This window comes from Linepithema humile, chromosome 3, assembly GCF_040581485.1.
Source record: "Linepithema humile isolate Giens D197 chromosome 3, Lhum_UNIL_v1.0, whole genome shotgun sequence".
Classification (NCBI taxonomy): domain Eukaryota; kingdom Metazoa; phylum Arthropoda; class Insecta; order Hymenoptera; family Formicidae; genus Linepithema; species Linepithema humile.
The window spans coordinates 6,336,471-6,361,452 of NC_090130.1; the positions used below are offsets into that span (position 1 = coordinate 6,336,471).

General features: G+C 40.4%; 1 protein-coding gene and 1 long non-coding RNA gene across 2 annotated transcripts in view; one reads left to right on the forward strand and one right to left on the reverse strand.

The window, feature by feature from the left end:
• The window catches only part of LOC105676363 (netrin-1-like), a 170,371-nt gene that overhangs the window by 84,177 nt on the left and 61,212 nt on the right, over nt 1-24,982 (forward strand). The gene's annotated exons all lie outside the window — the stretch shown is intronic.
• The window catches only part of LOC105676366 (uncharacterized), a 104,456-nt gene that overhangs the window by 32,733 nt on the left and 46,741 nt on the right, over nt 1-24,982 (reverse strand). Inside the window, exon 4 of the long non-coding RNA XR_001101380.2 lies at nt 20,816-20,918. This is a non-coding gene — a long non-coding RNA (uncharacterized lncRNA). The remainder of the gene's footprint in view (nt 1-20,815; nt 20,919-24,982) is intronic.

The window sequence follows — 24,982 nt, forward strand, 5'->3', positions numbered from 1 at the left end:
AGCTAACAGTATTAACGTGCCATCGTCTTTATCAATTAATTTAGTCGATAGTGATTTTCATCTCTAACCTAATGAATTCATAGGCTCAGTACGCCATGAAGAAATAGCTACCGGTCGCGCGCGATTTATCTGCCGTGGCTGCGACATAACGAGGGCGATTTAGAATCTTCGCCCCGCACATGTTAATCCAGCCATGAAAGCGCAGAGTTATCTCGGCGGTATTCACCTCCAAACTTAATCAATATTATTCCAACGCGATAAACCAGTCTCGCGCTTCGGTTGTCGCGTTCAAAAACAGCTTCGACTTAAGCCAAGGATGACATTGACGAGTCGTCGTCGTCGCTGCCACCGACATCGCACTCGAAGTATCACGTCGTCGATCGCGAAAGGGAAGTGCTTGCGCTCGCGCTTCACCAGCTCATTATATCGCATTAATCGAATGTCGCGAAATTGAATTTCTCGAGGTGTCTCCGTATCGTTTCCAAGTACTTCCTTTAATGCATACTGACAGCGACACAGAGGCGGGAGAAGAGACACCAGCGTCTCAAAGTTTTCTGATGCGCTACCACCACTTTCTGTTGAAATTTATATTGAAAACCAAGTTAAGATCTGCATTTAAATATTTGAAAAATTACTATGTAAAATAAAAGATATCCAAAGTTAAGAAATATTGGAATAAAAATACTTAAATGATACTCTAATGTTCGAAATACATATATTATATTCCTCAAAAATATCTAATTTTAGAAATATATATTTAGCACGTAATATTTTAACTAGAAATACATAAAAATAGCTTGATTTTTTATGCTTTGCAGTTGATTGTCCCAATCATTCCTCAAATTGAAAAGCCGCACGCTGGTGAACTTAATTATTCTGGCAACTCGCGAAATAATTGCGAGCATGCGTATTCGCGTTCGCGCGAGTCGCAAGGTGCTTGAACCCGATACCAAAGTGCAAAGCTTTCCTCGCGCACTCGGCACACGTTAGCATATTCATTACCCGCCACTTAACCGGGACTTAAACCTTCCAGAGTTTTCAGTGGGATCAGCACTATTAGTGTCTCCCTTCTCCCTGTCCTTTTCTTTGTATTGCACCCGGTCTCCCTCGTGCCGCCCATCGACTCTTTCACCGCCTTGGAACACTCGTTTCTCCTCGCGGTCTTTGCGGTATTTGCTTTGTCTAATCACAAGTGGATTTGTAAGCCGGTTTTGCGCGAGAAGGCGGAAGGCGACGGATTTACTGGAGACGTACTTCGTAAATTTCAATCATTTCTATTTTCTTATTCAACTGTGTGCCGTTTCTTCTTCGTGAAACTTGCTCACCTCATATTTGACGTCTTGGCAAGACTTTTGTTAAGATGTAACGCTTGTCTTATCTTTTAACTTTTCGTTTGCTAAATTATTGTGATCAAAATTGAATCTGTTGTTAATGATTAATTATCCGGATTTTTTAAATAACTTTTTACTGCAAATCTCTTAATTTGAAGAGTTTACCCTATCTGTGTACGGGATGAGCTAACTAGTTTCCTGTAGTTAAACGCGCAGCAGCAGTTGCTGCAACGGAAGAATGTGGAGCGATGAAATTTAGTTATAATCTAGTTTCGGGCTAAGTTGCAAGTTTGTTAGCAAATTATAATGCGGTTGACGGGGCCAGCAGCGCTTAGTATTCACCATATAAACGTAACACTGTTTGGTTGCTCCACGTGTGGACTTTACTTTCGCTTACAATTAAAAAACTTTATCTCGAATCAAATAAAATTTTGTAATTTCTCCACCGCGAAAAATGTGTCAATAAAATTTTACATTTTTGTACAGCAACTTCAATTTTCATTTTTACAGCTGGCGAAAAAAAAGTTTCCCAATTTTTTCCCCTAGATATTATTTTACGTCAAAATTATTGCTACATCGGACAATCTGCTAATTTAGACAAAACTCTTGTCTGACAACTTCGAAGCGTGATCTGATTCACAAAGACCAAGTCGCAAAACGAGCGACGAGGGAGAGAGAGGAGAGGCAAAGCGTATCTGGTTACCGTGGATATTCGAGCACTTGCCTATCTTCTTTTAATTTATTCGCGCGTTTCTTTTGTATGGGGCGACGTTGTGCGCAGGGTCTTCGTAGCGCTTGTAATCTTTCTCCTTCGTCGCCTTTGGTGCATTTACGCCGCACTTACGACCCGCACGCACGCGTCGCACCAATATCTCGTTATAACATCTGATCTACCGGGATTTTAACGAAGCCCTGGGTATAAAATCCTATTGAAATTAAGTCCCGTTGCACGGACCTAACAGCCACGGCGAAACAACGTTGACTGCTACCCTCGTTATCGACGAAAATAACTCGATTCTAGGATTTCTCTCCCAAATATTTTTCGAGAAGAATTGGTTTTTTGCAATTTTTTGACAAGTTAAAATATTTATTAATAGTGATAATTTTAAATATATTACTTCAAAAAGAAATAACAAAATACCAATCATTTTTGCGTCAATATCTTTATAATTAAAAAATTTGAATTATAATTATCATTTATTTATCATTAGTAGACATCTTTTTACATTAAAAAAAAAAAAAAAAAAAAAAAAAAAAAAAAAAAAAAAAAAAACAGATAATGCCGTCAATTCTAACGAATATCGATATGAACAATATTTATTTATATCGACCCCGTTACGACTTTCCATGCGTCAAATTCTTGAATAAAGTTTATCGCAACAGCAAGTATGAATATCGATGCATCTTACTGCAGATCGTGAGGAAGCACGATTTTGCCAGCTAAAAAGGGTTGCTGCTACGAGATTTGGTTAATCAGATTAGAGCAATTATCGTGCTCGAGAATGGAGTCAGCAATCTCGAACGGTCTCCTACGAAACATACAACCTGACATAATCGCTTAAGGCTTAAAGGAGAAGGCGGTTCCAATTAGAACTCGGATAAGATGCTTAGAGTAAACTTTCCTCGCGGGAGCCGCTCGTCTTGGATTTTCAGAAAAGATCAGTGAGAAAGCTTAATGTGCTGAAACTTCGACTACCTTCGGTTAAATCATCCCCAGTGGGATACTCGATAAACAGCCGTGAAAAATGAGGTTGTGAAAAAAACTGTAGAGCGTGAACGAGACAGGAACTAATTGATTTTGCACACTATTTGTCGAACGAACGAGGCAGAGGATAAACGAGAAACGATAAGAACCATCTGCGGCGTTTCGATATCGTAAATTATGAATTATGAAAATTGTGAGTTGCAAAATTATTGTTTTATATTTCATGACGCGTCGTTCATCAAATCGCATCAATCGGTTGAAAAAATATTTAAGATTTACTACGCCACAAAGTGTGCATTAAACGTAGAGTGGATAAGTAAATCGAGTTGTACACACGAAATTCATGTCTCGTCGCAACGCGCGCAGACATGCGTTGTAGAGCAGCGTAATGGCTTCAGCGGGATCGCTGAAGAAAACACTCTCCTCCATCGACCTGTTTTATTGCTTGCCCTTAGAATCTCGCAATTATCGCGAATACCACCGACGAGCTTTACGACGTATAACCGAAGCGCCGCGCCCGCCTACCACAGCCCTTCCATTTATTACCACGCACATTTGCATGCGAATGTATTCGCCAATACACAAACGAATAAAACTCGAGTTTACTGTTCGATTAGCGGGTAGCCGCGACGCGGCGGCCCTCCGTTAGCTAGTGACGTGAGCCTTCGACTTCATACTTATGTTTTTCAGATAGATCATGTGAAAAGTGTTTATTCGAAAGGTAGATGTTGATACGAACTTCAAGAATGTAAATAGTATGTATAAACAAATTAACTTTCAATTATTTGAAGACCCATTTATTACAAGTGAAAAATGATAAATAATTTCTTTCTACAGGGTCTATAAAAATAAATTTTGTTTCTATTCTATTGTCGAATAGATTTGTAAAATATATTAACAATTCTCTTTTTGCAAATTGATGAACAGAAAAATATGTAATCAGTTGTCATAAATTTTCGTTGATAATATAAAAAATATAGAATAAATTATACAAAACCGTGACACTTATTTGTAAGGATAATTTCTAAATTACTTCAATGAAAAATGCGTTTCCATTTGCATCGTTTGCATTACTCTAGCTCGCCTCTTGTTCCAAATAAAATATTTTATTTCACGCAAAAAGATATTGTCAAAAGTAAAGTACGAGTTGCGCAAGACATAGAAACCGGGAGAGAAAAAGCAGTAGGTCTCTCTCTTCGTGCATCTAGCAACAAGACATTCCCGCCCGGATGTAACCTCCGCCGTGTACAACATCGACAAAACGAAGAGAATCAGCGTGGAGAAAAGGGTACGAGAGCAGCGGTAGGCGGCAGCGGTTAGGAGAAGACCGCGGGAGGGAGAGAATGAGAGAAAGGTAGCGAAGCGTGCACGGAGCGCGAGGAGTTAAGAAGCGCATTATGTGCAGCCGAGGTGCAGGTTGCAGGCTCACCTTTGTTTGAACACGCAGTCAGCCTCCATCCTCTTCTCTCTCCGTCCCGCGTCTTTATTCGTTCTCTTTCTCTCTCCCTCGATCCTCCTCCGCGGATGTAAGTACGCTTACGCGCTTATGTGCCGAGACGGGTGTGCGCGAGCGCGTGTTTATGCACCCCAAGGGTTACCCGCGCGGATTTGCGCGTATGCGTGCAACGACGTTGGTGCGCGCGGTGAAATTTATAAGCGTGGCACGCATACATCTCTCTCCGTTGTAGGAAAGATACCTTTATATCCGAGCACTTGGCCAGTTACAGATGAGTATCGGCAGGTACTCTTCTTCTCTTTCTCTTCCTCGTTCACGTGAAATCTTTGCTGATTCTCTTAGATTTAGCTGCGAACAGTCTCACGCGGGCAATCGACTTTAAAAGGTCAGTGTACGATATATTCCGATATCTGAGAGCTTTGTTCCTTCAGAGTGGCCCTTGTTACTAGAGGAAATACAAATGAAATATTCTACTAGAAAATATTGGCTTGTTTTTATAGATACCTCATTTCGAAATGAGAGTTATGATTAGAGCACTAGATAATTCTGGATCTCGAATATATATGTGGCTTTAACGATTTCTACTATTTCATATTCCATCAAAAAACCTCGCCTCGAAGCTGCGTGTTTTTGGACGTTGATTGCGTCGAAGTAGCAATCTTCTCAGCACGCGATGGTGCAATAAGGTTTACTCGCGTTGTTTTTCGAGTTACGGCTAAGAAGATGAGTTACGGTGGGTTATTAATCCTGACGAGAGGATAAAGAGATTTAAGGTTCGTCGTAATAGCGTCGCTCCCTGTATTCTTTTTTATCGCGCGCGAATTACGTGCTTATGCAATGCCGGTGCGCGGTCTGAAATTAACGCGCGTCACAAATGTCGTCGGGATTTCTCTTAAAAGGGAAACGTCATTACAATTGGTGAGACGGTAACCGACCAGCAAAACGACGGCCAGCAAAAACCGGAATTTTCTCCTTGAAAGACCCGGCATCTGCAACACATTCATCGTCGCACACGTGAGCGCGCAATTTTGGAATGCAACCGCGGGAACGTGTTCATTCGAGCGCATTACATAAATATCGCGCGACAAGTGCGAGATTATTAATTGATATGAAACAAGAGCGGGATGGATGTCCGCTCCCGCGGTGATCGCTCTATCTCGCTCGGAATCGCGGCTAAAGGACCGCTCGTCGCGGCGAAGCGATTAATTAAATTAATCGACCAGAACTTGGTATGTATTTCTGCGGTCCGAACGCGTGATCATAATTCCGATTTTATTCATCGCTCATGTTTATCGTTATGTTGCGTTTAACTTCGTAACCGGTGGACGAATTTGAATTTAATCTCCCTGAATCGGACATCGATGACGGTTGAGCCGCGCTGTCAAATACAATCGTGTAAATCATGGCAATAAGATTAATATTGTAGAATTCATTCTTGTCACCTTTTTGTAACGTGCATAGTGTAAACCTTTTCTCATATGTTATTAGCTGCACTCGTAATATTTAACTTGCTTTCTCTTTGCTTTTTTCCTCTATATTTAAATCCGCAAATACTCGGTTAAACCTTTTGACATAATTGTATGTTACAAATTAGTATTGTCCGCAATAATATATTTACATCGATTAATTACGAAAGCAGCTAAAGAAATTTAATTTTGTTATTGATTTTCGTAATAATTAAAAAATCAAATTAAATGAAAAATTATAACAAAGCTAGTAAAAAATAAATTGACTATTCCTTTTAATATTTTATGAAATATTTATATCCAGATTTAACTAAGTAAATTAAATGTTGTTTATTCGAGAGATAAATGTATTTATCGATAAATAAAAACTCGCTTGTCAGTAATAAACATTCCTGTATCTCAGATAAAATTATTGACTTATCAATCGTACGTCAGCATAAGAAGTAAACTCGCTTTTCTATTTCGAACACATATGTCTCTTATAAAAAGTCACGTCATACCTGACATCTGTGTACGGTTGCGTGGCATCAAGCTACGCTACGTGACAGCCGCAACGCGTTTCGAAATGTGTTACGTGACACGAGTCAATCTTGCCACGCGATACGCTTTGTGCGCGGCTCAATCGCCAGAGTCAAGAGCACTTCGACTACTGATACTAGGCACTTTGCTTCGTCATTAGCACCTACGACGGGAAAAAAAAACGAGAGACCGTATGCTCCGACGGACGGTTGCATCCGGCAATCTTGGGCTGCGTTTTCACGCCTCTGCCATGGCTGATGCACTTACCCGGGTGCATCTCCGATGTGCTTACACGATCCGAGTACGCGTAATTGCGTGCATAATTTAAGGGCGCGGCGTATGAATATATGACTGCCGGGAAGCGTTGCAGCGACCGAAGAATGCGCCCTTCACCCTTGGAGAAGAGAAGAGAAAAGAACACAAAGCGGGTGCAGGCGCACAGAAGGAGAATGAAAGAGAGGTACGCGAAAAGACGGTAAAATGTAGAGGGGAAAAAGGCACAAAGAACTGTACGCAGGCGCGTGAAAGGACGGGGAGTGAATCAGTGATGTAGTAGGAGACGGCGAAAAAGGAATGTAAGCGCGGAGGTGATACAGTGACGAAGAGGGCGACGCGAGGAGAACGGAAGATAACGAAGGAGTTAACAGGGGAAACGAACGCATACATCGCGAGACATAGAAAGGAGATGAAGGCGCGAGGAGCGTGGGGAGAAGAGAAGAAACGGTGATTGCGAGACGGAAAGAGAAGAGAGAGAGAAAGCGACGGAGGAGAAACCGGCACTTTAAGAAAACCGATCTGTTCATTCATCAGAGGACGATTAAATTGATAGCTCGCCACCACGCGAACGTCTGAGGCAGGCTCGTTTTTCGATGCCGTCGGCTACAAAATTGTGTCCTCCGCTTTCTCTCCTTCTCGCGCACTTTTTCTCCCCGCCTTCCGATTTGCATCGCGCTCCCGAGAGTTTTAAATTATTTCCGAAAAGAAAATATCCCTCGACATTTACAGCGCCAGACGGCTGAATTATCGCGACGGGAGCGACTCGCGCGATAATTCACGCGCGAGCGATAATTCGAGACGCCGCGATGCTTGAGAGACAACAGCGAATAAGAATTTACGCGTCCGATCGACCGCGAGGCGTTGTTTTAATTTAACGACAATTAAAACGACGTGATGCTGCATGCAAATGCAAGCGCACTCGCTGAATTAACCTTTTAATAGCTCGCTCTACGTCCAATTTACTGGCGTTTAAACATTCGACGTGCTCTCAGTGCGGACGCGTCTCGTTTCAAGAGCATTTCTTTCGTTGATTACAGCATCGCTTTTTATTAAATGTTACGCAAATACTGTGCCACAAAATTGCTTAGCGGATATTTAACTTGAGACTTGAAAATTATTTTAATTTCCGACAAGGATGCAGTGCTTATCGAATATTTTGTATAAAATTCACAAGCACTCTTATACACTAATTCCATCAATTTATCTTAGGCTGATAGCTCGTAAGGTTCTCGAGATTCGATGATACACGATGATAAATTTAAATAAACCTAGCTTCAAATGCGTTTATGATTCTCCGCTCTTTTTCTCGGCCTTCCACAGTAATCAAATTCTTCTTTTCAAGCCGAGCGTGACTATTTCGAACTAGTTGTGGTCTTTAGAAGAGTCGTGAGTGAGAGGACAAAGTTACTATACCCCCAAAAACCACTTAAGATCAATTAGCAAGGCACAAGTGGGCGAGGCGAAAAAAAAGGAAAGAATCCGAGAAAAAGCGATGGTGCAACGTGAAACGGGGCCTGAAACCCCATGAATGGAGACGTCATCGCTCGTAGTTTTGATTGGCCGTGCCAAAGAGCGGCTGGAACACGAGACGTTGACGAGTGAAAAGGGACCTGGACCAGTCGGGGAGGTCCGTGGCCTCGCTGCGGGACGAAGAGAAGAGAACCCGTAATAAATACATGGGAGGTGTAATGGGTCGAAACCTGATAGCCAAGCCTCTACTGTGGTGTCGCGTGGCAAAGTACTATAACGCCCGATCGGCTGTAAAGTCGAAGATGTTCATCGAGTATCGGGTTGTCGACTACAACCGTGATTTGCGTGCCATTAGTTCCGCGTGATTGAATCAGTTTTTCAGAACTCCAAATTGATTCTTAACAGGTTCAATTAACAGATCTTAAATTAAATATATTAGTTTGTTGAAGTAAATTTAACGGAAAACAACCAAAATTAATTGCTATGGTCATATGGAATATTCAAATTATTTTCACTTCTCTTACAAACAAAGAATTAACATTAAGAGAGAAGCAATTTATTATTGAAAAATTATAAGATATATTTGCTTCGTTTTTGCATCAAGAAAGTAAACGATTTTACGCGAGATTAAAATTTGGAAGACAAATGTATACATATTGTGATACATTATCTTGTTATAAAAAAAGTTACAAAAATGTTATAAAAAATTCATCAGGTGTTTCCAATTTCTGATTTTACTTTACAATGACGTCACATTTTTCAACATTTAGTGATAAATAGGATCAATAGGAGAAAGATTCGATGTCCGCTCCGACGGTTTCTTGATGCAAATTTACGGTCCGCCCGATGATGCACGAGGATCCGCTTTTGGCGCCGTGATCTCGCGCATTTACTCGCGTTTGAAGCACACTGTCAGGAGAGGAGGGGGTGGGGAGGGGGCCACGAAAAGGGTCTCTTGAGTTCAAGTCGATCCCCGGATGCCGAAGATGAGCAGTGCCGTCTCGAGAGTTAATGACACCGCCAGCTCAGCCGAAGTACTTTGTTGGCGCGGTATCCATCATTCCGCGTCGAGAGCGCATCGTCGAGAAAGCGTGGATCGATAGCGGGTAGGTCGGCCGATTACGAATAATTGGCGCCGATCGGGTCCCGAAACGCTCTCCCCATCCAACGAAAGAAATCGGCCGATTCCTCGTGTAATTGGCGAGTTGACCACGGCGTGGACGATTTGGCGCATAACCGCGATCCGAAAGGCTCAATTTGTCCAACTCCGATAAATGTCTGTCTTCCACCGCCATTTAGGACGCGACGAGATTTACTGTGCGAGAGGGACCGAATTGTGTTGTCGAACATAGATGCTATTATCGCGAGTATAATCACCCGTAATTATTGGGTGTCGACCGACAATTCGCGACTCTGACTGATTGAGCAAACACTCTCCCCATTCATACAGACCGGAAATCTATATGATTCGATCGGCAAATAAACGATCTCTCGTTAAATTATGGGTGTAAATTGGGGTATCATATTCCAAAATAGGATTCGTATTTTCTGCAAAGGTATTACAACTTGCAAAATGGATATATCGTTCTGCTATCTCACACTATTTATACTTAATAAACGTTATTCTGAAAAGTAATTTTTCCGCAAGTATTTATATTTGGCAGTTTTATAGTTTTACTTATATAAATTCAATTATGCAATATTTATTATTCTGCGATAGAGTCATTAACCGCGAATTTAATGCTTTCTACTGAGATTCCGCTTCGGAAATTCATGGATAGCCGCCCACTTCCGTCCAGGTTCTTCTTGACATTCTCGTCAATCGGTCTCTTTCATCGTTTTCTTTTGTCTCTCGCAGAGTGTCGCGTCTTGCTGACGGCCCATCGCGAAAACAGTCGGCGGTGAATTTAGATTTATAGACGTGCACGCCGAGACGGGTGTTGGGTTTCAATTAAATATGATCGATGAAGAGACCCTTTTATGGGCCCGATTCCCCAGGGATACCGATGGACGAGCGAGACGAAGCGAGCGATAAATATTTTTGCCTGCTATTTGTTTGCACAATGCCGCGCCACGCCGGGCGTGCACTTTTCCACGTGTACTCGCGCCAGACTGCAGCCAGCCCAGCGTGTCTCTGCAGGCGCCGCCAACGGTATGCGTTAAAGAGATTTAAGCGATGCGTGCAGATCGTCGTGGTGTATTATGTGTTTAGATTTCGACGGTGATTTAATGTCAGCACGTTTCTGAACGCGAAGTGCGCGACGCAGGGGCGCGCGTATGCGTTGCATCCCGGTTCTCTTCTTATCTCTCATTCGCTGTAAATTCGCGGCGCAAATGCCGCTAAAGGGAAATAGGTCTGAGGATATTTTCCAGTTAATCTGTGTGAAAGCTCACATAACTTATATGGTTTTTTGAGTTTGCGCTCGTATGCGAACTATCATTTTATGGACTTCGCTCAACATTTTTATTTCTCTTTATGCTGGACATTTTTATTTCTCTACAATATATAAAAGCGTATCTTCTTAAAATATTTTGCAAATAAAAAATATGTTTGGATTTAATAAATTATTTAATATCTACACGTAATCCAAAAATGTTCAAAATTAATGATTTTGATCGATTTGATGCGCTAGAAATTGCATACGTATTTCATAATTCATGAAAGTAAAAGACTTAAATAAATAAACAATAAAAATGAACATTCTATTGTAAATTATAATTTTTCATTGAAAGCACAGATGTATGTGTTATATCAAGTTTCTCTTTGCACAGAATCAATTGGTACTTCGTGCAATTGCAGAGTTTTTTATTGCCGCTAGTACGAGTTATGTTGTAATGAAATAAAAGTGCAAAAAAACCGAGCTTTATGTTCACAATACAGCGAATTGCATGTTTTGTATATCTCCATTCTTTTTAATTTTTATTATTCCCGGAAGTTAGTGGCGCACATGTAGGAGAAAGCCGACCACTTTTAATGCAGTTGAAATTGTTATCACGGCAGTTATCACATAATTTCCGCAGTATTGCGGTTTCAACACAAACGAAAATTAAACTGCAACATTTTCAAACAATGAATTAAATCTGCCGAGAATGTTAACGCACTACATTATTGCGAGAACAGATTGTGTGATAACTTTTTATACAATTTTTCAAATAGAAAATATAATGATCAGAGAAATTTATATGGGAAGAATTAAATTCAATTATCAATCAAATTATTCTAGGCTCTTCAGATATTATTGTAAAATTTAATATTTCTTTACGAAAAAAGACATGGCACAACTCGTTTTCCTTCAAATTAAAAAATAACACAATATATTTTTATTCAAATATAATATAAATCAGACATATCATATATACGCTTTTATATAGTTTAGCATTGAAAGTTAAAGTAGATAAAGTTAAACGACAATGACGAAAAATCACGAAAACTAAAAAAAATAATTTTTTCAATCTAAATTTAGTGAAAAAGCGATCACTTACCGTTTGATTATTCATGAATCAGAAACGTGTGCATTAAAATGAGCATCGATTTAATCTCTGAATAAATCTCTACTTCACACATCATCGAAATTGCGGAGGCGCAGTGAAACAGAATCCTAAGTCAATAAATTAAAAATTTCAAGCGTAAGCGAAAACACGAGCTCTCACGTCACGCGCGACATCTCTCATGTTTAAAAATCGCTCGATATATTCCGCTCGGAAACAAGCCGGCTCGCGCGTCCGTCTCGCCCGTGTGTATTGTGGGTCCAGGAATCAAGGAAGAGGAGAGGGCGTCTGACGATATCCAGATGCTCGGCTCGTAACTTCGGCGACAACGAGGCTAAAGCGAGACATTCCAAGGCGTCGCGTCGCGCGGCGTCGATGACGGCGCAATTAACGCGGTATCGATTCGCGTCTCGTGCCAGAAAGGAGAAAACGAAAAGAAGACGTGAAAAACGTGGCAGTGATTTCGTGTGTGGGTGCGGCCTGTCCCTCGGGGTACCACCTGCTGACCGGCCGTTCATAAAACCCGCTATTATACGAGCGAATTCGCTCGTAAACGTAGACAAATGAGGGGCTAATCCGATATATCAATTGGCAACCTCCAATAAATTCGATTATTAATCGCCCGTTCGGGACGCGCCAGCCGGAGAGGTAATGGTCCGCTGCGATAATTTATGGATTCTTATCGTCGCCGTGAGAATCCGGTGGAGCGGATTTTGTCGTCGCGTTCACGGGTTAATTAGCGACGTGGCGCGAAATTGGCCGAGCGCGAGAGATTAGCCGCTGCTTTTTGCCTTTTGCGACTAATTAACTGCTGAAATCTGCTGGCTCGATGAAAACGATCGAAACGACTGCAATAATGTTGCATATTTCTGCTTCTCGAGAAATTAAACCCGCGAGATTATCCTCAATATGTCGCAGAGAAGGTTTTTATCGTTCTTATCGAAGGTTCTTGAATATAATAAAAAGTCATTTTTTTAAAATATAATAAAAAGAAATAAACAACTTTCTTTTATAACTCCAATTAATACAATGTAGAGTATTACAAATCGTGTAATGTTATAATAATGATTATTAGTATATTAGTATATTAAAGTATATTATTTACAAAATAAATAACAGTAGATAATTACGAAACTAAATTGGAAGGGCTTAAAAATGTAATGATTCGAATTTCAAGAATTTAGAGAGACATTTTAACTAAAGAAAAAATTAGCGATAAAAAATAGAAAAAATCTTAAAGAGATGCGATTTATCGTTTAAAATTTACCGATATTGGTGACACTCGAATGTTTAGCTTGCAAGAAATATTCCTGATAATATTTTGAATGAAGTTCTTGAACGTTTCAGCGGACAACTTTATATAAACGTACTCGATTACATAAAAATACCGCATCACAGGTACTAAACTGGTAGTCATAAATTTTGCGGGAAGACACGTCGCGCGGTAAAAAGCGCAACGCGATCCCGTTCCGCGTCCCAATTCTGGCACGGTGATCGGCAATAATTCATAACGGTCGCGGCTGACGCGCGATAATGCTAGTTTGGCGTGGGATGTTTTCGAGAAGTGTGTTTACGTCGTCTGGTACGCGCGGACGCACAACGGACGGGGCGATCGATCATCGCTTAATGAGTAGCCAAGTAATAAGAAGATGAGAGTGATGAGAAATGAAGTAATTAGCATTCCGAAGGAACGTTCCAGTGGCCCTTTTTACACGACGGCCAGAACTCCTCGGCCATCGATCCTGTCGAATTAAAGTATATTTGATGTAACGCGATGTCTTCATCCACGCAGAAGAGGACCGCGGAATAACACTACTGCTATTATAACATTGAAATGTCCCGCGGTGTAAAAAGAGATTAACGACACGCGAGATTAATTGATCACGTATCGCGAGAGGATACACTCGGTGCAGAACGGAGGAAGTATAATTGCAAGAAGCAAACGAAGCGTGGCAATGTATTGCTTCCTACTCGAAAGCAAGCCGGAAGCAATACGAATGACACTTGTGTGTACTCGATTTATAACGTTTGGTATACTTGACAATTAAACCCTCGAGAACTTGCATTTGTCAAGCAACCGTAAGTACACTTCTGAGTGCTTGAAATGATAAAGTTCTTTGAAAGCCAGTATAGAGAGATATCTACTTGCGATTCTTCCTGCAGGAAGAGAAGTTTACAATTTTTTCCAAAAATTTTTGAATACATTATTTTGACTTATTGTCTATATACATATCTCTCTGTGCTGTAAATGCTTTTGCAAATGAAAATGATGTTTACAACATAACAATCTCGATTTTAATTTTAATGATGTTTTTCTAGCAATTTACAACTCATCTTTTTAATTAACTAGAACAATACAAGCGCGCGCTACGCGCGCGCACTTATTATAATAATTTAATAATTATGAAATCTAAATATTTAAAAAAAATTTTTTTTATTTTAAATAACCGCCAAAATAACCTTTGCTCTCAAACTATCAAACTGTCAGAATAATTGGAAAAGCGTCAACAATACTTTCGATACATTCGAGTATCGATCTTTCATGCCTTTTTTAAGAGTGGAAAAAATGTTTAGCTAGAAATACAAATTGTAAATGAATAGAGCATACAAGATTTTTTTTCCGAATTACATCTGTAGACTATCATTAAACAATAAAATCTTTTATCTATATTCAAATAGTTCGAAATTTGTTTTCTTAGAATTTTAATTCTAGATTTAATCACAATATGTTTAAATGTTGAATATTATAAATAAAAAATTGCTTGAGCTTCTTCTTGAACAAAACTCAGCTCGAAAGAACAGAACTCAGATTATTAAGAAATCTTGCACTAACAATAAGATAAAGTTTGAAATCTTCCGATTATTCTACATCGTGTGTAATTAATCAATATTTTAAAGCAGCGTTGATATATTCACAAAAGAAAGCTGATGTCGACTTTAGCATTATACAATGCCGAAAGATTGATCCTCTAATGCGCATCGTCAATTATCGTCGACATCGAATCCCAATTGCCGAACACGCTCGGCACGTCCATTGAAATTTATTGATAGGTGTGCGATAAAACGCGCCACGCAAACTGGTTTACGCGCAACAACATCGCCGCAAGAAGAAAGTCTGGAATCATTCCTGAAATTGAATATCCGCTGGCGTCGCGAACAAGACGGGAGAAAACAAGGAGGAAAGATCGCGGCAGTCCTCGGGCGCGATAATCTCGACGAGAGTTTTCCTGGCCTGCGGCGCGGCTTCGTTCTTCCTCCTCTCGAGGGACGAACGCATCAGTCGTGCCTCCGGAGATACTTACGACCGATATATCTCGAATCGAATGGAAAATACGTGTTTCGCTTCAGGACTGATACCGAGCGTCGCGATCGGGATCGAAGCGATTCGCAGACACCGATATCTAACGAGGCTAAATTGTCAGAAAATGTCGCTCAGCATATTTTGTTTACTCCGCTAACTGGATTTTCTTTTTCTCTGGTCTGATTTTAAAACATTTTGCTGCTTTTTAAAACATGTTTGTTTATCTTGCTCATTATGTCTCCCCAACTTAATTTATTTCGAAATAATAATTTACAATTTAAAAATATTTAGAAAAGAAAAATCCTTTAACAATGAAACTTTAAATCACATAAAATATTAGCTTAGCATAATTAATCAATTGTTTGTCAAAACTGTTTCAAATTTCTTGAAAATAAATATTTAGAATTTTATAGGAAAACAGCGAGATTGCTTGAAAAACCAGGATTTTTCAAGAGCCCAATATTTTTCTTGAGTGTTTCAAGCAAACAGATTCTGTTTGGGTAGAACCTACCATTCGCTCAAAGGCTTCATCGAAATGAAACGGGGACAAATACCGTCGACTCATTACAATTTGTAAACTAAAGAATTGAGAAACTCCATTAATATTTGTAATTTTAACGAGAAAATATTTTTTATCGCGTTTACAAAGATTAAAGTTACTTTACGTTCTATGATCCGTTTATAATTGATCCAAAGATTTAATATCAATAGGAAGAAATAAAAATAAATCTTTTTTGAAGCAGAGTTTGCTTTCTCTTATAATATATTATATTAAAATTGTTTATTTCCGATATGCACGGTATAGAAATAGATACACCGCAGAGTCCAAACTGTTATTAGTAAGCCATTAAACTTGGTGACCAAACTTCGAGAAAGCGTACATAGCTTTGGGCACAAACTACATGGAACGTCGGCTATTTAGATGCGAAATCATAATCATTAATAATCCTGCTCGTCCCTCGCTATCGGAATTGCAAAACAGTAATCTAAGACCTAAGTTTCTAAACTGCCGCGGTCGAGATTCTTCCCAGAAAAACACCATGGCGCTTAACTTCAATTCGACAACGGACAGCAGCTTTTATGCAGATGCGCGCTGGCTTCATCAATCTGCGGGGCGCAAAGTGTTCCCCGGATACCTGCACATCTTTTTATCAGAGACTCTCCAACACGCGCTTTAACTTTATCTTAATGAAAATGTCGGGAGATCAATTTTTCAATTATCCACATCATTTTGGATTTCTTTTCCGCGAAGCGTATCATACAGACATTTAACAGGCGAGTTTTACGATGCTCGAAAGAAGAGAAGAGAGTTCTGTGAAACGTGCGTCATAAAAGCGAGTTGATTATATCAATTGCTGTAAGCAATTGCATCAATAAACAAGCTCTTTCGTCGCAACAAAAACTGCGGATAAATCTATATTTCGATAGGAGCAAAAATGGAAGAAAAATCAGAAAAAATCACTTTCGATCAATGACGTGACGTATCGCGGGATTGGCAGCGTTCGTCCATTTTTATTCGGTCCGCTTTCTACGTGATTTTCCTGTCCGTTCTCTAGAATTGCAACATCGCGCCGGTTTTCACACGGTGGCACACGTAGCTAATCGTACGTTGGCATGTGCTATCCCGCCGGGAAATCGAATTTGCGATTCTATGCCGCGGCGTAACTTTTCACACGTTGCAAAAGTCTGCAACTTGCCCCGAAGACGCGCGCCGCAACTCGATTTCGCCGGGAACAGGCTCGGAATAATTTTTCCATATCAACTCAGCCGCGCGCAATCCCGCAATATCGGTCGTATAGAAGGACGGTTGTGTTATTTGCGAAATATCAATACATAACGCGTGACAAGCGAGAAGTTACATGGTCGACTACGGTAAATTCGCATATTCTAACGCCGAAGGCACTTTTTTATCGAGATTTTTTATTTTCTTTTTCTGTTTTTTCTCGGTGATACAAATAAATAGATAAATATAAACATATTGAGGCAAATTTCCTAGAAACCCACGGCACAGTTTTATGAAAATTATTTATAACTATACAAAGCTAGATTATTTTAATTTTTTTTTTTTTTTAAATATTGTGAAAATATTGAAACATAACATCTAAATGCATGTGTCGTGAAGTTTAAAGTATTCGGATATTTTGTATTTTATTGCGAACTTTCAGAGATTTTCTTACAATTAGATTTGAATTGCATCATAAAACAAAATTGTGTTCTTTTTAAATTTATATTATTGTGTACAAATTATTTTATTTTTACAGCTGCTACTTTAATAGAATATGCGAACAGCCAATTTGTTTTCGATCCTCTGCGGGGAAAGAGATATTAATCATGACATATTACTTACTGCATATGTGATACTTTCTCATTGCAATGCGGAATTCGATAATTTAGGATACACGTAAAAGAAACAAGGTCGTTGACCAGAAGAACCGCGGAATTCTCATCGAGCCTGCAATTGTTCGATTCGCGTCGTGAGCGCTGGCCTTAATTTGACTCCCGTTTGCGATGACTCATTTTCTCGCGTACCACGCCAGCCAGACGAATATTATTATACTAATCGACATCCGCAGCCTCCCGACACCCTGCCTAAGCATTGCTCTTTTCCGCTGCGGAACTGGTATTATGTCGCGAGCGTTTACTAGAACGAATTAGATCGTTCACGCAAAACTATTTTTAACCGTGACAGGAATATAAAACTGTGTCCTTTCTCTTTATTTAATTTTATAATATTCATTTTTTTAATTATATGCTAATTTCAAATCCACCATTTCGAGGCTAAACAACCGTAGCAGCATGCACTTTACATGATCTACGGTGTTATTGTTCATCGTGAAAATGTCATATTTGTATAATAAATGTAAGATTATCTACGCTTTATGGCATATAATTGTACACAGTCGAAAGGTGATATTATATTTGTACAAGACTTTACACGAGCTGTATGTATGAAGCGAACAGTCGTTGATCGCTTGTAAGTATGCATAGTCGTCAAACATTGAAATTAAAATATCACAATTCTCCAGCATCGTATCCATTGATAAAATTATCTTTTTTGACTATTTTGTGAAATATCTGAAATATATATGTTGCATAATGTTGTGAATTCTTGCAATACGATTCTTCAATATATCGAAAATTTTTTATTGCGCTATAAACAATATAAAATATGGAATGTTGTATCTATATATCGGATAAATTATTAATGAAAAAATGCATAATCCTGATGGAAATCAGATATCGAAAAAATTATATGTCCGAGACTTATAGCTTACATTGCTGTTACAGACGAGCTTTAATTCCGTACGGGAATCGAGAATGTTGCAAAAACGTTAAACCGATCGCTCGCGAAATTGCGCTTCGGCGATAAGGGGAGGTTAATGATGATAGCATCGGGCGAGGGAAGTCCAGAGGAAAAAAGGGATGCGCGCGAACTTTCCCTGTGTGCGTCCGCGGTTTTTATACCTGTCCACTCCCTAGCGTTACCTCACGAGCATTTGTGCAATAGCGGTTAACGACCGCGTTATCTCGAGATCGCCAATTTGTGCGCGGCACGGTCTTTGAGTAACGAGAGGGACCTAAGCGACGCGGCGTGAAAGAATATCGGATAGAAATGTCGTTCCCGATAAATGTCAAGCATAAACGATGGCCTAAGGCGAGCCGTCTTATTTCACTTGCGTCATTCCGCTCTCCGCATCATCGTCCGCTTTCGCGCATCACAGAGCCACTCAGAAATTTATTCGCACACGCATAATTACATGAGGGCTCGCAATTAAGCTAATCCGCAAGAAAGTCATCCGTTAGTTTTCAGAACGAGTTGTTGTTAAAATCTTGACAGACAATCAAAGAGGATGTATTTCTTCATACAAATCAATTTGCTTTCACATTCAAGTCCGCAAAATCTTGCAATAAATCTCACGTAATATTATGTAATTTAATTTTCTCAATAAGAAATGTATGGCGTTAAAATATAATTTAGCGATAAATTACACAAACGTGGCATATGACTTAATTTTTCACGCGCGAATAGCCTTGAATGAATTACAACGATTATCATTGTTGTCTCTAACTAAACATATTAATTGAATGTTTCCGCGCACAAATTGGATTTTACGAGGATTTTATGAGCGGGATAAAATGAATTCAGCACATATCTCTATTTACTCAAGCTTGTTCGACGTATGAAAACGCAACACCGCAAACGCTCGCCTCGCTTCAAATATGTCTTTTACTTGAGGGAACTGATCGAGGAGGGCTCCGGTCGGTGATCCGATGAGAGTTATCACGAACAGAGTTCGCCTTGAGGTAACTTTGCACAAACACGCACTCTCGTGCTCCAATGCTCGTCTGCGCTATCAAGTCGGTCGGAAACACAGACTGCACTAGAATACGTGTGAATCCTAATAGTGCACTCTGGTGCGCGTGTTCGTATAATGAGATGTGTGCATACCGAGGGAAAGTTATCGTTAATTTGGAAGCAGGCGTCTTCGTATGCTCGTTGCCGGAGCAAAGTTCGCTAATGCAGTTTGCCGATATATCGGACAAAGTGGAATCTCGTTATAGCAATGGCACTATTTAATGGAATATCGCTAAAGCTCCGTATACGATATGTTTGAGAAATTCAATCTTGTCGAATAATAGCATTATCTGAAGATTGAATATTTGGTAAAAGCGACCACATGTAGTGTGAAAAATTTCTATTATTATAAATTTTTAAATTTATAATAATTATATATATAATACGAGTGCAAAAGAGACGAGAGAATATTCTCCCGTATTCTCACATATAGATATACGTATGTGAGTATGCGGAAAGCGTTGAGCGCATAATGTGTCGGTATCGCGCGGCAGCCAGCGGGCTCTCCTCACGCAAGCCTGTTTACATAAGTCCGACCCGAGCTCATCGTCGTAGCCGTCGTTGTCGCTCTCCACACATCGCGGCCACAGGTGGGCATCCCATATACGCGCGCGTTTCACGCACCGCGCTTTGTATGTATGCACGCCGAACAACGAGAATCTGAGAGAACCTGTTCCCCTCGGGGTCCACCCGGTATGTGTGTATCTCGCGGGGGTCATCTGCGCGCTCTCAACGATGGGGAGGACACTCGAAAAGCCGTGAGTACAGAGAGATCCCACCGACGACGACGTTCTAGCCAGAGAGAATGCGGAGAACACAGAGTATGGACGCGGGGGGAGGAGTGTGCGCGATACACGCTGGGATATCCTCGCTCTCCGGGCTCGGACTCTTTGATGGCACTGATAATGGTATGCGAGAGCTTGCGCAGGGAAAATCTAACGCTTTAACCTTTTTCCGTGGGCATACACGTATTGCGGTATTATGCAAGTTCCGCGATTAAATCGCACTTATATAAAAGTGAGCAAATCAAGTGAAAATGACGATTGTCCGCGATAAAAGCAAGCGCTACTTTCAGGAAGATAAAAATAAATTCCGATTAATCTCGCGGATAGAAAATGTTCGAGTCAACTGGAAGAGAGAGGCGTGATATATCTCTCTTCAAGTGGTGTATTCAAATAATAATCTTGTCACATGAAATATTCACGAGTCCCGAATCTCCATGGAAGAGAAAAGCGCAGGGGAACGAAGGGAAATGAAACACAGCGTCACTTTAATCTTGACGTGACTTTTTAAAACACACGCTCGATGGGAAACGAACCGCTACGGAAACTGAAGGGCACTCCATCTGGTCACCACGGATATCCATCAACCTCGCGTAGGCGACGAGGCGATGTCTCCAGTAAACCGAAAGTTTTGTGTAAGATAGAGCAAACTGAAGGACTTACCTTATGTAGCGCATGTAGTTTAACCGCTCGATGACCCTCGTACGGGACGGTTGCTGAAGTATTTACATCTTCATGTAAAAAAGAAATCTCGACGAGAACGGACCTGAAATTACAAGAAAAAATGTCGTTAGTGAGGCAGACGTATGAAACGCAAGAAACTGAAAAGACAAAAGAAATGTATTATCTTGTAAAAAATAAGTAAATTTTGTAACTTGCGTCACAACTCTTTTGCCCAAAGCCATTGTAATATCGGCCAACTATGGCGAAACTGTATTGTTCTTTTTATGTGTCCCATAGGAACTTGCTCTATTTCGAATTTGCCCCATAAAACTGACAAGAAAAACTTCAAGTTTAGTTTTAAAGTACACTACGCCCTCGAAGACATGCGCAAAAACAAGGGGAAATTCGTGGAAAATTCGCGTGTCTTATACCACAAGTTTTAGATAGGTTCCGTTCGAGGGTGAAAAGTTCGAAATACTTCCCGAGCAGTTTATCCCGCCAGACGTTTCGCAAGGATTTGCGAGTTGACTTTGTTTTATCGAAGATAGCAGACGCGAAACTTTCGCGAAGCATCCTCTTTTTCGCAACCAACGGTGATCATGGTGTCATGATCTTTCTTTTACGGGGCATTTGCATCGTCTCGATTCGCTGCATGTTACGCAAAGTTTAACGAAGTTGTTACAATTCTAAATCTAAAGCTAAAAGTTGGCTACTAAATTTACTGCTTGCGCATTGAAAATGTTAATAATATTCATGAACAAAGTCACATTGTGATATATCAGTTTGGAAAAAATATCTATTTGAGAATTTTTCAATCAATGCATTATTTTATCAAATAATACTGCAAACTATTTTATTTTTATTTTATATTTTAATGAGAATGATTAATTTTATCGTTATATTTTTTTGTAATCAAGAAGAACACAATCGCGAAGATCATTGGAGATTCTCCAACTTAAAATAGATGAAATAGATAATGGAGTTAGATAAATCAGAATACAAGTTACCAACAAATCTCATTAATGTTAAGAATTGTCACGCGTTTACGGTATAGCGCGGCTTTAAGGTAGACCGTCTCTAAGGACACGCAGCATTATGATTCGAAGCTCGTACGCATATATGTGGCAAACTAGACCAAACACTCTCGCCGTCTATCTTTTACGAGCGCTTTATCTCGGCGGACTTCACGACCCGACACCACATTACGCGCGCCACATCTAGATTTTACAGCTCCGTTCGCACTGACGCCACTCCGTTTTACGAGGTCCTCTCGTGTCCGATCATCTAGCTTCTTCCGTACACTTCTTCGCCGGTGGTCCATTCCCGCCGGAATATCAAAAGGGTCCTGATTGTACAAAAAAATGACTATCTCCACGCTCTCCGAAATCTCACTCGTACAATCGCATTTTATTACAGTCGCTGCCATTATGTCATAGAAGATTTTTTTAACTAATTAAACACACAGTGCTTGAAATAATTATATAATAATTGAATTATACCAAATAGCTATCGAAACTGATCATTGAGCAGCCCTGTTGAGCTGGCCCCCCCACCTTGCACAAATAAAAAAACCAATAGCGCAAAATTATAAGCTATTTATGAGCTTTCATATTCCGCAAATTAAAATTTTTGAGCTCGTCACGCTGAGCATGAATTTAATGTTTTTTGTGGGGGGGGGGCTGAGTCGATATCGATTAAGGGTTGTTTGAGGACTAAGGGGGTGAGCTTAAAAATCGAAACTATATCAGTTCAAAAGCTCATAAATAGCTTATAATTTTGCGCTATTGGTTTTTTTATTTGTGCAAGGTGGGGGGGGGGCAGCTCGACAGGGGTTCATTGAGCACTCATCGATCGTTTTCGAAAGAAAGACACGCACTGTCGTAGACGCGTTCGTGCAAACTTTCAGGTCAACTGCGATACCGCAGCAGCACGTATACCAAGGGGGATCGCAAGAGGAGTTCACGCGCGACGGTTCAATCAACCTTATGTACACGAAGGGATAACAATTTGCTGACGCGTGCGTGTCGTCTGAGTAAGGAGGAGCCGGCGAGGTGAAGAGGACCGAGAACCGGTTTGAGTTATGAATGCGAATTTCTTTTGCGAGCTGCCTGATTACGGGGGTGGAAGCGATAAAAAAAGCGGGGCGAGTCGTGGAGCACGACGCCGGGCTTTCGTCGTGACGCGAATACATCAGTCGCTCGCCGAGCGCGTGTCTCGAATGGGACCCGCGGCTTCTCGCCGCGCCCGAGACAGGGATGGCCATGGATAAAGAAAGGTCTGATTATCATGAAATATGATGAAAAGATTCTGTATGCCTTCAATTGAATTCTCCTGAAAAGATTTTCACGACATATAAAATTTCCAGATAACATTCAGAATGTGTCATATTTTTTCGTATATTTTATCTAATTTCAGCGTTTTGAAAGAAATGGAAAAAAGTAAGAGAAATATTTCTTCACCATTTGAATATCTCGTATTGATCTTACAATTAGATTCAAAAATATTGATAAGTTTTCAACATCGTCAATGCGATATTTGATACTACAACTAATAATATCATTAAAAATATAAAATATTAAATAGTAGATAACGACGAGGAAATTGCACGAATAAAACGTAATAAATTATACTTATCGTATCTAAAATGTCATACAATGATTATATTTTAGATAAATTTAACATTAGCATTGCTTTCATTTTCAGTGTAAAATATTTCTATAATTAGAAATTCCTGAAAGAATTCGCTGAGAAATATTGCGGTCAGATATCGCAAAAAATTTATCTGCAATATATTTTTCGGTAGGTCTAGAATAGCCGGTATGACTTGATAGCGCCATTTAATCTCGGCAAACTCGTTCGCAAGCGTGCCCGCTTGCATTCCATGTGTCAAAGGGCGATAGATTATTTTTCCATCGCCCCTATCGTCGAGTCGCGCGGCCCGCTATCGCTCGATTCGTTTATGAAAGCAAGCGGCGAATAACGGGCGATTCCATAGGGTCTCATGGTGATTGCTTTATTCAATAACCGATCGTCACGGCCGGGCTGCGGGAAATTTTTCGCGAAACTCGGCTGCCAAATGAGCCGTGAATCCTCCGAGATACATTGGAGAAGAGTGCTTCCTTCTGGGTGGTATTGGCGCGCGACTTCATCGGTCGGAAAAAAGTTTATCCTCCGCGCGAACGGTGACGGAAGATAATTCGATCCGCCTGGAGTGTGATCTCCGAGACGATGAGCGAAATGAGATACCCCTCCGCCTCCGCGATCGTGTTCCCGCAAAGTTTAAGCGATTCAAGAGCAAGTGCTTCTTCCGAGTTGCGAAGACGAGCCGGAAATCGAATCGGCTGTACGTTATGGTGGGAAAGTTGAATTTTATATTGGCAATTTGGCGTAGACAATCCGCAGTCGCTCGGAATTGTAATAAAATTAATTCGCTGTCTATCCACAAATCGACTTCTGAGAATAAGTTCTTAATGAAATGACGCTAAGAGGATTGAGCGTGCCAATTTAAATCAAGCTTTCCTTCCGCGGGAGAGATTGATATCTGGATATTGATCTAACTTTGCTTGCGTTGATAATGCGTTTCATTTGCGTTGGATTTACTTCTGCTTGTTTTGTATTCAATCGTGCCTTTGTGCTGTTTTTAATATATTGAAATATTGTTAAGTACGCGCTCGACTCATACGTATGCTATTTATCTTTTATAACACCATATATTTTATATTAAATTCAGAATTGTCTGCGTTTTTTATAAATCTCATTCAGATTATCACACGCATCGACGGAGAAATAAAACAATCGCGAAAGATATTTCAATTAAACTCGCGCATTCGACGTTCCAGCACGTATATATCTTATTACTTCCTCGGTAGAGATTAAGATCGCGTTTACATTCCGCGCGGAAATAGCGCGAGCGGTAGTTAAATTCTGTCGGACAAAAAAAAAAGAACCGCTCGTACGCGGCGTTATCGCTCGAGATCCCGGGGCAATCCGCGGCAAAGAAAGAGAGAGAAAATCCACGGAAATTTATATCACAGCGATGATAAGATCTCGCTTACCGCCCCCTTCCCCCCCCCCCTCCCCCTCCACTCGCGTTTCATTCGCGAACGGCCTTTTGCTCCTAATTTCATCTCCGCTCGGACTAGCGAAGAGCTCGCTCGCTCTTTTCTT